Raw genomic sequence first — 13,105 nt, 5'->3', positions numbered from 1 at the left:
CCAACCCTCACTGTATGCGACACGAACTGTAGCCAACTTGCACTGTAGCCTACACTGTATCCAACCTGTACTCTGACCTGCACTGGCTCCGACCCGAATTGAATCCTGCACTGTATCCAACCTACACTGTATTTTGCACTGTATCTGACCTTGCACTGTAGCCAACGTGCACTATATCCTACCCACACTCCAACCTGCACTTTATCCTGCACTGTACCTGGCCCACACTGTATCCAACCCACACTGTATTTCAATATTTAACTGTGTGTCCCAAAGTATTCTGCACTGTACTACGCAGGTACGGAATGCTGTTTTTTGTAATTGGGGAGATTTTGGGGAGGTACTCGACAAAAAGGCTGATTGTTTAAGGCTTTACATGGTCACAGAGTGCCAGTCATCAGCAACCCAGGGCTCCCAGGAGAGAGGTACAGACTGGGCACTGAGAATAGGCATGTGCACTTGTGTAGGGGGCATTGTCTGCTGTTGTTATTTTACACATGGTTTGGTTTTTATTTTCTTTGCTGTTTGGTAACTACTTTAGAGCAATGATATTATACACACGATTCTTAGGAAATTTCTGTGTTAGATTGTTTTCTATTGATAGTACTTGTGAGTTGGTTTGATTGGTTATTGCTAATACAGTACTAATTTGTAAAACATTTTTAAATAGAAATAACTGCCGTGTGTTTGTGCCGCTGCTCTGTTGCTTAGTGTAGCCATCCAGGCTTTGGCCTATGTTGGTGAACAATATTGTGAGCAGTGAGGTGGTCAAAATTGACTGGAAATGAGTGGAAATAAATGGTATTGAGGTTAATAACACTGTAGGAACAAAAACACCCCCAAATTCTGTTATTTTAGCTGTTTTGATGATATTTTCGAAAAAGTACATATCCAATACAAAAACCAAAACCCACAAGGGTCGTTTTGGCAAAACCAATCCAGATCCAAAACACAAAGGAGATCCAGATCCAAAACCAAAACACAAAACACGGAAAAATGGCCTGGTGCATAACCCTAATTGTAACTGAACAACAGCGAGCTCTCAAGTTGAGTGCATGAATATGGTATATAGAGGCTTTGTGTCCAAATCCATTTTCCTGCAGTGGTCTATAAATGTGTGTGTATGTATGTATATATATATATATATATATATATATATATATGTGTGGAAAGGGGCATCATAGCATTGGCTTTCTCTGAGATCATTCTTGTCTTGTCCCTTCCCCACATGGCATGCACCTTATGTCTCTATTGAAAAAAAATGGGAAGGGGGCGCCAATTCTCTCTCTAGCACAGGGCATGACAAAGTCTAGTTCCGGCTCTGCCTCTTACTCTACAAGCATTTCTTCCTGTAAGTTCTGAGACATTGGGATGTGGGGGCTGACAGTTTGAGTGATCGAGTCCTGAGTCCTGTGCCACAAAAACAAGTCGCCTGGTTGGTTGCAACCAGGGTAACATACATGATTAAGTTTATTTATTTTGCACAACAATACATCTTAAACCAGAATACATGATAAATATATATTTGCTCATGCAGTACTTTCAAATGATACCCATCTTCCGCAGGACAGATCATATAATCATAATATAACTGGCACAATGCCCGTAATTAACTGCGGCTATTTGGATACACCCCCATAATATTATATTATTGTGATACCAAGAAATTTTGATTTATTATGACGCAGTAAATGACCGAACACCAAGAATGGATTGCAGTTCTCTTCTAGAGTATATAAGACTTATTAATAAAGTGATACACATAAACTAAGTTTTAACCACTAATTTTTATTTCGCTTTCCTAGTAAAATAAAATAACTGATTTAAAAAAATTTCATTAACCATATGTTATTAATAGTGTATATATTTTTTAATAAAGAAGTTTGAAGATGTTACGTCTATCAGGTCCAGTGCACCGCAATTTTTATGAACTTTTCACCATAAAAACAAGAGTATAAGCCTTTAACTTCCTTTCCATTGACCGCTTCATTCCATTGTCCACCATCTAACTATATATTTTATATACAATTGGATTTAATCTACAGCGCTCAATTTACAGCAGTGCAAGTAGTATTTTGGCAACACATTTAAGGTAAATAAAAAAAAAATACTTATTCAACGCTCACCTAATTAAATTCCAAGCTTTATTTCATTTAAAACCAGAGAATTTTAATTTCCAAAATATTGTAATAAATTGAAACAGCAAAAGTTGTATTTAAAATCTGTGTAATATATTGTGCCAGATAATGTAGAGCAATACTCACATATTTGAGAGTCAATGTAGGGACTCACTAGAAGGGATAGACCGTGAAGTATTTGGTGAGCTTTGACAATTTATTGCAATTTTTTGGAAACCAAAATTCCCTAATTTTAAATTAAACGCAGTTTGGAATTTAATTAGGTAACTGGGCAAATGTAGAAATATTAAGCTACAGTAAATTAAGTTTTGAGATTTTCCTTTTTTACCCCGTGCTTGGATATTAACTATTCTAGAGGAACTTTTATGTTTACTATTTAATCTCTCTTTTGCTAAGGGCATTTATTTTCTGGAGAAGAACACCAATTATAAGAATGCCAATTATCCAGATATAATCTACAGTAGCTAAAAATAATGTATGATGGCATATAAACTAACTTGTAGTCCATAAAAACTAAAATGTATCATAAACATAATAAAACAACAACAACAACAACAACAACAACAACAACATGTATACAAATATTAATACATGCCCAAATATTCAAAGAAACCCCTGGTCCAAATTACTTAAAAAATAGTATATAATAGTTTATAAATAATAAATACTTGTTTTATAAAATGCGCAGGTAAGAATACATTAGGGCATGTTTATTAGAATTTGTTTGTAAATAAATTACTGTTACAACTTTCTTTTTGAGTTAGGTGAATACGTATTGCTTAATAGATAGCCAGTATACTGTAGTAGTACATTCCTTTTTTCAAATTAACATATAAAAGATAGGGATGAAGAATTAGAAAAAAAAAATGAAATCAAAAACATAAAAGAAATGCATTTAAAGCAAAATAGTGCAAAAAAACAATATTGCTAATAGTGCTGATAATATTTGTATATATGAAGAAAGTTTAATACAGGTCCTAATGTTAATGAAAGTAATGTATATAATCAATTTAGGGAAACATTGTACACTACATTATTTTTCATTTTTCCACTCTTTCTTTCATTAAACAGAATTATTTGAGAATGTATGAAATTTCTCAATCTTTTTTGTTGATATGCTGTAATTCATCAGACTGATATACTGTATAATTCTTTTGTTCAGTTATATAACACATTATGATCTGATTTGCTTGTTTTATATGGTCTTCTTACCTTTTAGAGCACTGCAAACAAGATGCTGCCCTAATATAGCTGTAATCCCAAATGGGAGACTCTAGAAACTTTTACCTATTTACAGTTCTAGCCTCCGCCCAGATATGAAACATTTTACTGTTCTGTACTGGTTGATTCAAAGTCACATAAAATATTAACCTGTATCACATTTACTTCACACCACTATTTTTTCCATATACCAAGCAAAAACCTTTTACTGAACATTTACTAGATTATGGGTGTGATAAATTAATGCTAAGTATTCCTAACCTATCTTTTTCTCCATTAAAGTGTTACCATCTTCCCAATGGACAATTTGACCACTGTAATTAACACATTAGGGCCATGAGAGGTTTGAAAAGTGGGTACACCATCTTTAGTCTGTACTGTACATAGGGCCTAATTCATGTTTATGCAAATGCATCCTAAGCTGCATTTTTCTACATTACAGAGCTGCTAATCATTGCACTGCTGCCCAAGAAAGAAGATGGATGTGCACTGGAGCCATGACACTTGAACCATCACACTGGAGCCATCGTAAAGACCTCCGCAACAGCATTCTCATACATAGCACCAACACAATAATGAGGAATATCGATTCCTAGGATTGACTTATGGTTATTTTGCTTGAGATGCATCCTGCCACTCTTCACAATCAGAACGGCATTTATTAACACTGTATGCTTGAAGAAAATCACAAAGGATAGCTTTTATGGTAATGGTAGGACTTCCAAGTTTGTGACCAGGAATCCTATCCTGTGCATGCGCAGGCTGACACGTGCCCATAGGCTTCCATAGGGTAATGTCATCTAAAGATTGCGTTGCCACCTGCATCCAAGACCAGGAATTTATTATATTTCGGGCTTGGTGCATATGCAGTAAGAAGCCAAATCTCAGAAAACAGCATTTTCAGAGGTTTTCACTTTAATGCATCCCGTCCACAATATTATATTGCATTGGTACCTCCTGGGTAAAATACACGGTTACTGCAATCAAGGAATATGGCACCATAATCCTCCAAGACTGTGAAAAGGACACTCCAATATTACCAGAAAAACAAAACAAAAAAATATTATTAGTAGTATATTAATAGGACACCTTCTATAGACCAGGAAATGTACTCCAAAACCAATTCATATAGATAATATATTACATGTGAGAGAAGAACCCATCAGAAGCAGACCATATTATTATTAACATAACTTGCTATTTGGCATAGGCCAGATCTATTACTATTCTGTGGTTTTGTTGGCGTATTAGTGCTCAATGCATTCTCTAACCCTGAAGAATGGACAGAGCTGACTGCATATGCTATCTGAAACTCAGTAATTCAACTATTGGGTTTTAGACACAATACTTGTACTTTATTATTGCTCCTGTTGGCAGCAATAAGAAATGAAGATTTGCCCAAATGTATTAAAAAAGAAATCACATCCAGGAACAGTAGGCCTGCAAGGATAAATGAAAAATCATAAATGATTGCCACTTAAAAATACAGGCAGACTCGCCCGAATTTACGCAGAGTGTGCAGCTCCCAGGTTATTACATAAGCCCCCAGATCCCTTTAAGTTCATTTTTATTACATATCTTTTGTCAACCTTTAAGACAACCTTCAGGTTAAAACAGTTCTTCTCAGTTTTTAAAAAAAAGTGATTTCAGACGATAAATGAAATATGGTAAATTATAACGATTTCCTGTTACTATTTCATGGTTATGACATCTTCATATTCAAACAATAGTTTTATTATCACAAAACAAGCCTAGTTTTAGAGCTAGTTGCAAAAGAAGTTGGCAAACAATGACCTGGTGTTTGTTATGAGATAAGGTGTGTAAAATCCAGATTACACCAGTTTGTGACTACTCAGGGATGTCATTTGTTTGGCATAATACAAAATATTACCTTTGCTCTTCTTGGGACCAGTTAATAAAATTCCAGTTGTCATCCTTTCTACTAGTAATGATTTTTGGGGTATGTAATGAAGGTCTAACAAGCTACTACCAGTGCCGTTTCTAGCGGCGCGGGAGCCATGTGATCACACGGGGTGCCTGCCGTGGCACTTTGTGTACCTATCCTGCTCTTCCCCCTCCCTGTCATAGTCTTCAGCTCAGGAGAGTGGAGTTCCTCGGAATGACGCGGTTGCAATGAGCATTACCTTGGCAATGAGCATTATCCTTGGCAAAGAGCATTACCCTTAACAACTATCATTACCCTTGGCAACAAGCAATACCCTTAACAATGAGCATTACCATTGGCAACAAGCATTAACCTTGGCAATGAGCATTATCCTTGGCAATGAGCATGGATCCCAGAGCATGAAACCCGTGGCAGCAAGCAGGTAATTTAAAAGTAGTTAGAAGCTTTACTGTAGGGAATAATATGGTGCAAGGGGCATTTACTATTTGGGGCTTAATATGGTGGAATTTTTTTTTCAACAGGTGGCCGAGGTCTGTTGTTGCAGGGTCAAAAACAGGGATATAAGGAAGTCTTTTCCTGCAAGGCTACACCAATTTTGACAAGGCCACACCCATTTTAGCAAGTTCACAACCCCTCACCAGGAGAGCACATGCAAAATAGTTTTTAAATGTCTAAGGGGAGGGGGGCCCATTTTTTTATGTCTATGGGGGGCCACATTTTTAATGCTCACACTGGGAGCCAAATTGTCTAGAAACACCCCTGGCTACTACGTGTTTTAAACAATTACTAAAACACTATGTAAAGGCAGATTTTTTACAGGCAGTTCTATAAAAAGTGACTTACTATATTTCATATTACCAAAATAGCTCTTGAGTAAAACATTTAATAACTATTATGTATTACAGTACTATTGCAGTTCTTCTTCTTTCATCATTTATTATAGAGGTAAGTATTTTCTGCAAGTGTTGACTATACATTTTGCTATGGAACATTATTTCATCATCAGAGATATCATTAATAACAGGCCTGTTTTCTAACTTGAATAAATGTAAATAGATAGAACAATAAAGTGTACAAATAAATCAAAATATAGGGTCTATTCAGGTTAGATAACAATCGCGATCCTTCCTGCAGGTTCCAGTGGGAAAACTGTGCATGTGCAGGACCAGTTCTGGGCATGTGCAGAATGAGTCCTGCGATCGCATCACAGGGGAGCAAACGCCTTTAGACATGAGGCGCTTATGCCATGAGATGCTTCACTGAGCAGCTGCCTTGAAAGGAAAGGGTAGTCAGCCCCACAGATAATACAATAAAAACAACAAGAAGAAGGCTGCGCTCTATTAAGTAAGTATGTCAATAAATGTTTACAATTTAATGATAAAAATTCCCATAAATACACATAAAAAGGACAAGTAAATGAAAGACATACGTTATAAATATTGAAATGATTTGTTACCCTAATATAAGTCAGGATATAAGAAGTCTCTTACTGGAGTAGTTTGTCACTGGAGGAGTCCGTTCCTATAATTCCCCTGTATTGTAAAAGGGTGTCCAATGAACAATAGTTCCTTTTTGTAAATAGTGGAGGTCCAGAAGGAGGTATGATGGTCAATTCACCGTTAGAGGAAATGGTTTTTAGGCAAGTCTAATTTTAGATAGGTACCTCATGCATTACATTGTTTAATATCCTCCATAGGCAAAAAAATGACTGGATTTCTCTCCAAGCTTAGTTGACATCACAAAGGCCGGGGGATGGTTCAGCTTCTCTGCTCCAGTGTCCTGACGTTAGATAGCACCACAGCTAAAGTGTTTCGCTGCACTATAGCCGCAGCTTTTTCAAAGGTAAAGTGTACTAGTCAGTTCAGGGTTTCTATACCTTGTCCAATATGGCTGCTAATTAGCACCTGGAGGTTCAATGAACCAATCAACCATAATATATATTAAAACAATTCAACTGTAGAAGGCGACAGACCTATTTCAAATAAGAAACAGTACATCATGTAAAAGATTTTATTTTTCATATACATTAATAGATAAAATATGTGTTTCCATTGGGAATGGAGAGTAAGGGAAAAGATATCATGGCCAATGTTTGTGTAACTCTCTGTCACCATGGAAATAGTTCCTAATAAGACCCCATTGGTAAAAGAGCATCAGATGATCAGCATAACTAATATGGGTGGGCGTGTCACGTGATCGGGTCCCGATCACGTGACTGGACCTCCGATCACATGGTCCACACTAATGGATATTTGCATAGGTAGTGTATTTCCATCAGTGGGATAAACGGCACCTCAGCAACACCCGACGCTAGTCTGGGCACTCCCACGCACATAAATGGGACAAACATCCCTGTACGTGTGGGGAGGGGCACGATCACGTGTGGAGGGCAGGACGAGCGACATAGCGCCACCGCCCTACATGATCACGGCCGTCTCTCTCACGTGATCTGGACTGGTGTCTTTGTGAACATGAGGGAGGCTGTGTCCATGGCAATGCAGGATGCCACTGCGGCCGTATCCCAGAACTCGTCCACAGTTTTTGCCGAAAGTGGGTTTGGCTTTTCACATTAATCAACCGATAGTGGTTCCGGTGATGTCTGACGCATCAGTTGCTCCAAAGTCATTGGACGTGGTTCGGGCTGTGAAGTTTTATGTCAAAAGGACAGCTCATCACAGGAAGTCTGACTCCCTCTTTGTCCTTTACGACGCTCCCAAGATTGGATTTCAACATAGTCAACATAGTTTGTGAGGTTGAAAAGAGGCAAAATGACGATCGGGTTCAACCTGTATTCTGTGTTAAGCTGTTCATATTATAAAGCACCTGCTGAAGTAATGGTTTAGTACCAATTGGCAACTATGATTCTATCACTCTCAGATATGAATGTCACTATGCTAAATGCTATAACCTTGGATACATTTTCCAGTTAAAAATGTGTCCAATCCGTTTTTAAATGAGTCTGTCATTATTACTTTCACCGGCAAGGAGTTCCAAATCTTTATTGCCCTTACCATTAAGAACCCTTTCCGACGTTGTGTACGGAATTTTCTCTTCTCTAGCCTCAGCGAGTGCCCACATGTCATATACAGAGTTCTATTAATAGCGGATCCCCTGCTAACTCCTTGTAATGACCCTTTAACATATTTGAATATATTAATAATGTCTCCTCTTAGATACCTCTTTTCTAGTGTATACATATTTAACCTAGTAAGCCTTTCCTCATATTCCAGTGTCTCTAACCCTTTAATCAATTTAGTAGCTCACCTTTGAACCCTTTCTAGTTCCCCGATATCTTTTTTATAATATGATGCCCAAAATTTAACACAATATTCAAGCTGTGGACGTACCAATGATTTGCACAGTGGCAGGATTACATGCTCGGCCCTTGTCTCAATGCCCAGTTTTATGCACGCAAGCACTTTATCTGCCTTTTTTTGCTGCATTTTGACATTGTGTACTGTTACTAAGCGTATTATCTATGAGCACCCCAAAATCTTTTTCCACCATGGTTACCCCTAAATTTTCACCATTTAGAGTGTAGGATGCATGTGTGTTTTTTGTCCCAAAATGCATAACTTTGCATTTTTCTATATTGAACCTCATTCCCCATTTAGTCGCCCAGGTTTCAAGTTTAAATAAGTCATTCGGTAGAGACTCCTCATCGCTTTCTGAATTAATTACCTTACACAGTTTAGTATCATCTGCAAAGATTGACACTGTGCTTTCCAGGCCTATTCCTAGATCATTGATAAATATATTGAACAGTAGCAGGCCAAGTACGGACCCTTGTGGTATTCCGCTAACTACTGGTGCCCAGCTGGAGAACATCCCGTTGACCACTACTCGTTGTACTCTGTTATCCAGCCAATTACCTATCCATGTGCAAATAGTATATCCTAGGCCAAGTTCCCTTAAACTTGATGATCAGTCTCCTGCGAGGCACTGTATCGAATGCTTTTGCAAAATCTAAATACACCACATCCACTGCTTTTCCATGGTCAAGATTCTTGCTCACTTCCTCGTAGAAGCTGATTAAGTTAGTTTGACATGATCTGTCCCTTATAAACCCATACTGACTTTTGCTAATAATCTGATTAACCTGCAGATAATCCTGTATGCTATCCCTCAAAATACCTTCCAATATTTTACTTACTATAGAGGTTTGCAGTAACTTGTCTATAATTATCAGGATTAATTGTAGTTCCCTTTCTAAATAAAGTCACTACCTCAGCTACAGTATGTGCCAATCCTTTGGCACCATGCCTGATATAACTGAACTTTGGAAAATCATGTATAGGGTTTTGCTAGCTGCGACCTAAGCTCCATAATAACCCTCGGATGAAAACCATCTAGGCCTGGTGATTTATTAATCTTTATGTTGCTTAGTCTCTCCAGGACTACTGCCTCACTTAAACAAGCATCAAGCCAAGAGTCATTACCTTTACTATCATTATGCACTACTCTCACCGTCTGATCCTCCCTGGTGAATACTTAGGGAAAACATTTGTTCAGTATTTCAGCTTTTATTTTATCATAATTTATCAAAGCTCCCAATTCATCTTTTAGTGGGCCTACATTCTTCTTCTTTAACCTTTTACTGTTTATGTATTTATAAAACTTTTTAGGATTGGTTTTACTCTCTATAGCAATTTGTTTTTTGTTTACAATTTTAGCTGCCCGTATTACTTTTTTTGCTTTTTTTTTGCATTCCTTATAATGCTGGAATGACTCCTTCCCTTTATTAGATTTAAATGTTTTGAAAGCACGCTTCTTTTTAGCCATTGCTTCTTTGACCTCCTTATTGAGCCACATTGGCTTGTGTTTAGTACTCCGGTGATTACTGCTCATGGGAATGAATTTGTGAATATTACTATCAAGCAACCCTTTAAAAGCTACCCACATTTCCATTGTGTCTTTACCATGAAACAAAACATCCCAGTCAATGTCGTTTAGTGCCTGTCTCAGCATATTGAAGTTAGCGTTTCTAAAGTTAAATGTTTTAGTTGTTCCCTTATAGCTATGTTTCTTGAAACTGATGTCGAATGTGATCATATAGTGGTCACTGTTTCCCAGGGTCTCCCCAACTTTAGTGTTTGATGTAATGTCAACATTATTGGTAATAACTAGGTCCAGAATAGTTTTACCTCTAGTTGGGTCCTCGACTAATTGAGTCAAGGTTCGATCCTTTAATGTATTTAAGAACCTGCTGCTTCTAGTTTTTACATATGAATCGTTACTCCAATTTATACCCAGATAGTTAAAATCCCCTAAAATAGGATTTTCCCCATTCCCGCAGCTTTTTCAATTTGCAGTAAGAGATGTTCCTCGTCATGTACGCTAATATCCGGTTGCTTGTAGCACATGCCAATTACTAGTTTCTTTGCTTCTGTGCCCCCACTTGTGATCTCAACCCATAGTGACTCCAAGTTATCTCCAGTCCCCTCATAAATACCATCTATTAAGTTTGGTTTTAGAGATGGTTTAACAAAGATACATACCCCTCCACTGTTTTTGGTAGCCCTATCCCTCCTGAAAAGAGAATATCCCTCCAAAATCGCAACCTAGTCGTGAGAGTCGTCCCACCATGTTGCCATAATACCTATAATATCATACTGAGATTTTGATACAAGCCATTCCAATTCCACCATTTTACCTGATAGGCTTCTTGCGTTTGCAAGCAAACATTTTAGCTTAGCATCTCCCTTGCCCGTTTGTTTTAATGGTATCTTATCTATATTTACAAGTGCCCTTCTAGACTTACCCTTTGCACCCCATCATACTTAATACAACTTTCCTCACTACTATCTCTATTTGACCTATTAAGACTTTCTAAACCCCCTCCCCTGATGTTAGTATCTTCCCTTATGCTATGGACATCATTTTCTATATACCGTGTTGTTGAGCCATATTCGTTGTTAGGTAATAAATTGGGAATAACTAGTGAAATACCTGTGTCAGTATTTCCGGTGTCAATACCCATGCAAATACCCTTGCCAGCTGATCTTTCGCTTCACCCTTTTCCACACCCAAATTGTTCACTACCCTTATCCTTACTGTTCTCACTGTTTGACCCGTAGCTTCTAGCTAAACCCTCTCCTCAGGCTCCTAATTTAATATCTCCTCCAACCTTCTAACCATCCTGCCCCCCATCACCGCAGCCCCCTCCTCATTCAGTTGCAATCCATTGCAACAAAAAAGATGGCGCCTGACTGAGAAGTCTGCCCAGTGTTCCAAGAACACAAACCCTTCCTTCCTACAGCAGTCTCTAAACCACACATTTATCGCCCTAATCTCCTTCTGCCTCCCTGAGCTAGCGCATGGCACTGGTAATATTTTGAAGAATATTACCCTAGATGTCCTTGCCTTAAGTTTCTTGCCTAATTTCCTATAGTCTTTCTTAAGGACATCCCACCTACCACTAACTTTGTCATTGGTGCCAACATGCACCAAGATCGCCAGGACTTTACCAGACCTTCCCAACAATTTATTTACCCAGTCCATGATGTGCCATACCCGAGCACCCGGAAGACAACATACTGTACGGCGATCATGATCCCGGTAGCAGATTGCCCATTCTGTACCCCTGATAATAGAATCCCCTACCACCACAATCTGACTAGGTACCTCACTAACTTTTTGCCCATCTGTACCGTGGGGACCGCTCCTCTGGTTGCTAGAGGGAACAGTCTCCTCTGGTTCTGTCATTTCCTCACTGCCATCCTCAGAATCTTCATCCAATCAGGCAAATTTGTTGAGGTTTGGCAGATCAGAGATCTCCCCCTCTTCTTCTTCCTTCTAACCGTGACCCAGCTGTCTACCTGATCATCCTCATCTACCAGTGATCCTCCCTGCAACTCCTCCACCGTTCTATCCAAACTTTGCTCGAGAGTGTGAATACTCCTCAGTCGTGTAACGGTCCACTCTAGATCAGTTACCTGGGCTTCCAGGGCGGCCATTCTCTTACATCTCATACAGCTGTACCCGCCAGGTACACATACATCATGTACGACACGCACTGTGAGATTCTCAATCGCGGCCACCCCATTTTTAATTAGGGCTAACTCCCTGTTACTTTCGGAAAATGAAAAAGAGGGGGACAACTATATATAGGACAATATCTAAGGGACGATAAGGGACAATAAATAAATAAAGGACAATTAAAGGATAAATTAAGTACAAATAAAATATAGTAAAAGGACACAATTTATGCACTACAATACAATACTATAGCCTAGCTGTGAAGAGAACCAATATTCAACAACAGAACAGTAATTGCTAAAACAATACAATCAACGACAAGGTGAGAAACAGAAGGACAAAAAAAAACAGTCACTTATACAGTAATGTAGTTAAGCTTATACTTATCTATTCTTGTGCTCCCCCTGATCTTTTCTTTATCGCAGCAGTAGTCCCTGGCTCTCTGCAGCAAGCTCCTCAAGTAGTAGCAGCAGCAATGGCAGCAGACTCCGGGTCCCTCCATCACGCTCCTCTGATAGCCGCAGCAGCGATCTCCGGACGCCTTGTGCAGCTCCTGCCGGCAGCAGCAGTAGTAGGTTCTGATCCCTCAGGCAGGCTGTGGGGGCAGCAATTTGCGGCTCGGCCGCAGCAGCGTCACCAGGCAGCCCCTAGTACACACTCACACAAAACGCAGCTCTTAACTCACATACAGAATTGCAGTCAATCACACAAAAACCATAAACGCAGCCCCTCACACACACACACACACACACACACACACACACACACACACACACACTATCTCAGTCCCTCACTCACAAGACACAGCCCCTCACACACAGACAAAAATGCAGCTCCTCACACAATTTCTTAGCCTCTCACA

The 13,105-nt window shown here is 38.9% G+C and overlaps 1 protein-coding gene across 1 annotated transcript in view; it reads right to left on the bottom strand.

Annotated features, from left to right (window-relative positions):
• The window catches only part of LOC135051111 (sushi, von Willebrand factor type A, EGF and pentraxin domain-containing protein 1-like), a 104,441-nt gene extending 101,028 nt beyond the window's left edge, over window positions 1-3,413 (bottom strand). Inside the window, exon 1 of the mRNA XM_063957277.1 lies at window positions 3,351-3,413. The gene's annotated coding sequence lies outside the window, so the exon portion shown is untranslated. The remainder of the gene's footprint in view (window positions 1-3,350) is intronic.
• Between the last annotated feature and the right edge of the window lie 9,692 nt (window positions 3,414-13,105).

The sequence above is a fragment of the Pseudophryne corroboree genome, chromosome 2, assembly GCF_028390025.1.
Source record: "Pseudophryne corroboree isolate aPseCor3 chromosome 2, aPseCor3.hap2, whole genome shotgun sequence".
Classification (NCBI taxonomy): domain Eukaryota; kingdom Metazoa; phylum Chordata; class Amphibia; order Anura; family Myobatrachidae; genus Pseudophryne; species Pseudophryne corroboree.
Note: the sequence above shows the minus strand (reverse complement) of the source record. Positions and strands in the feature narration are given on the sequence as shown.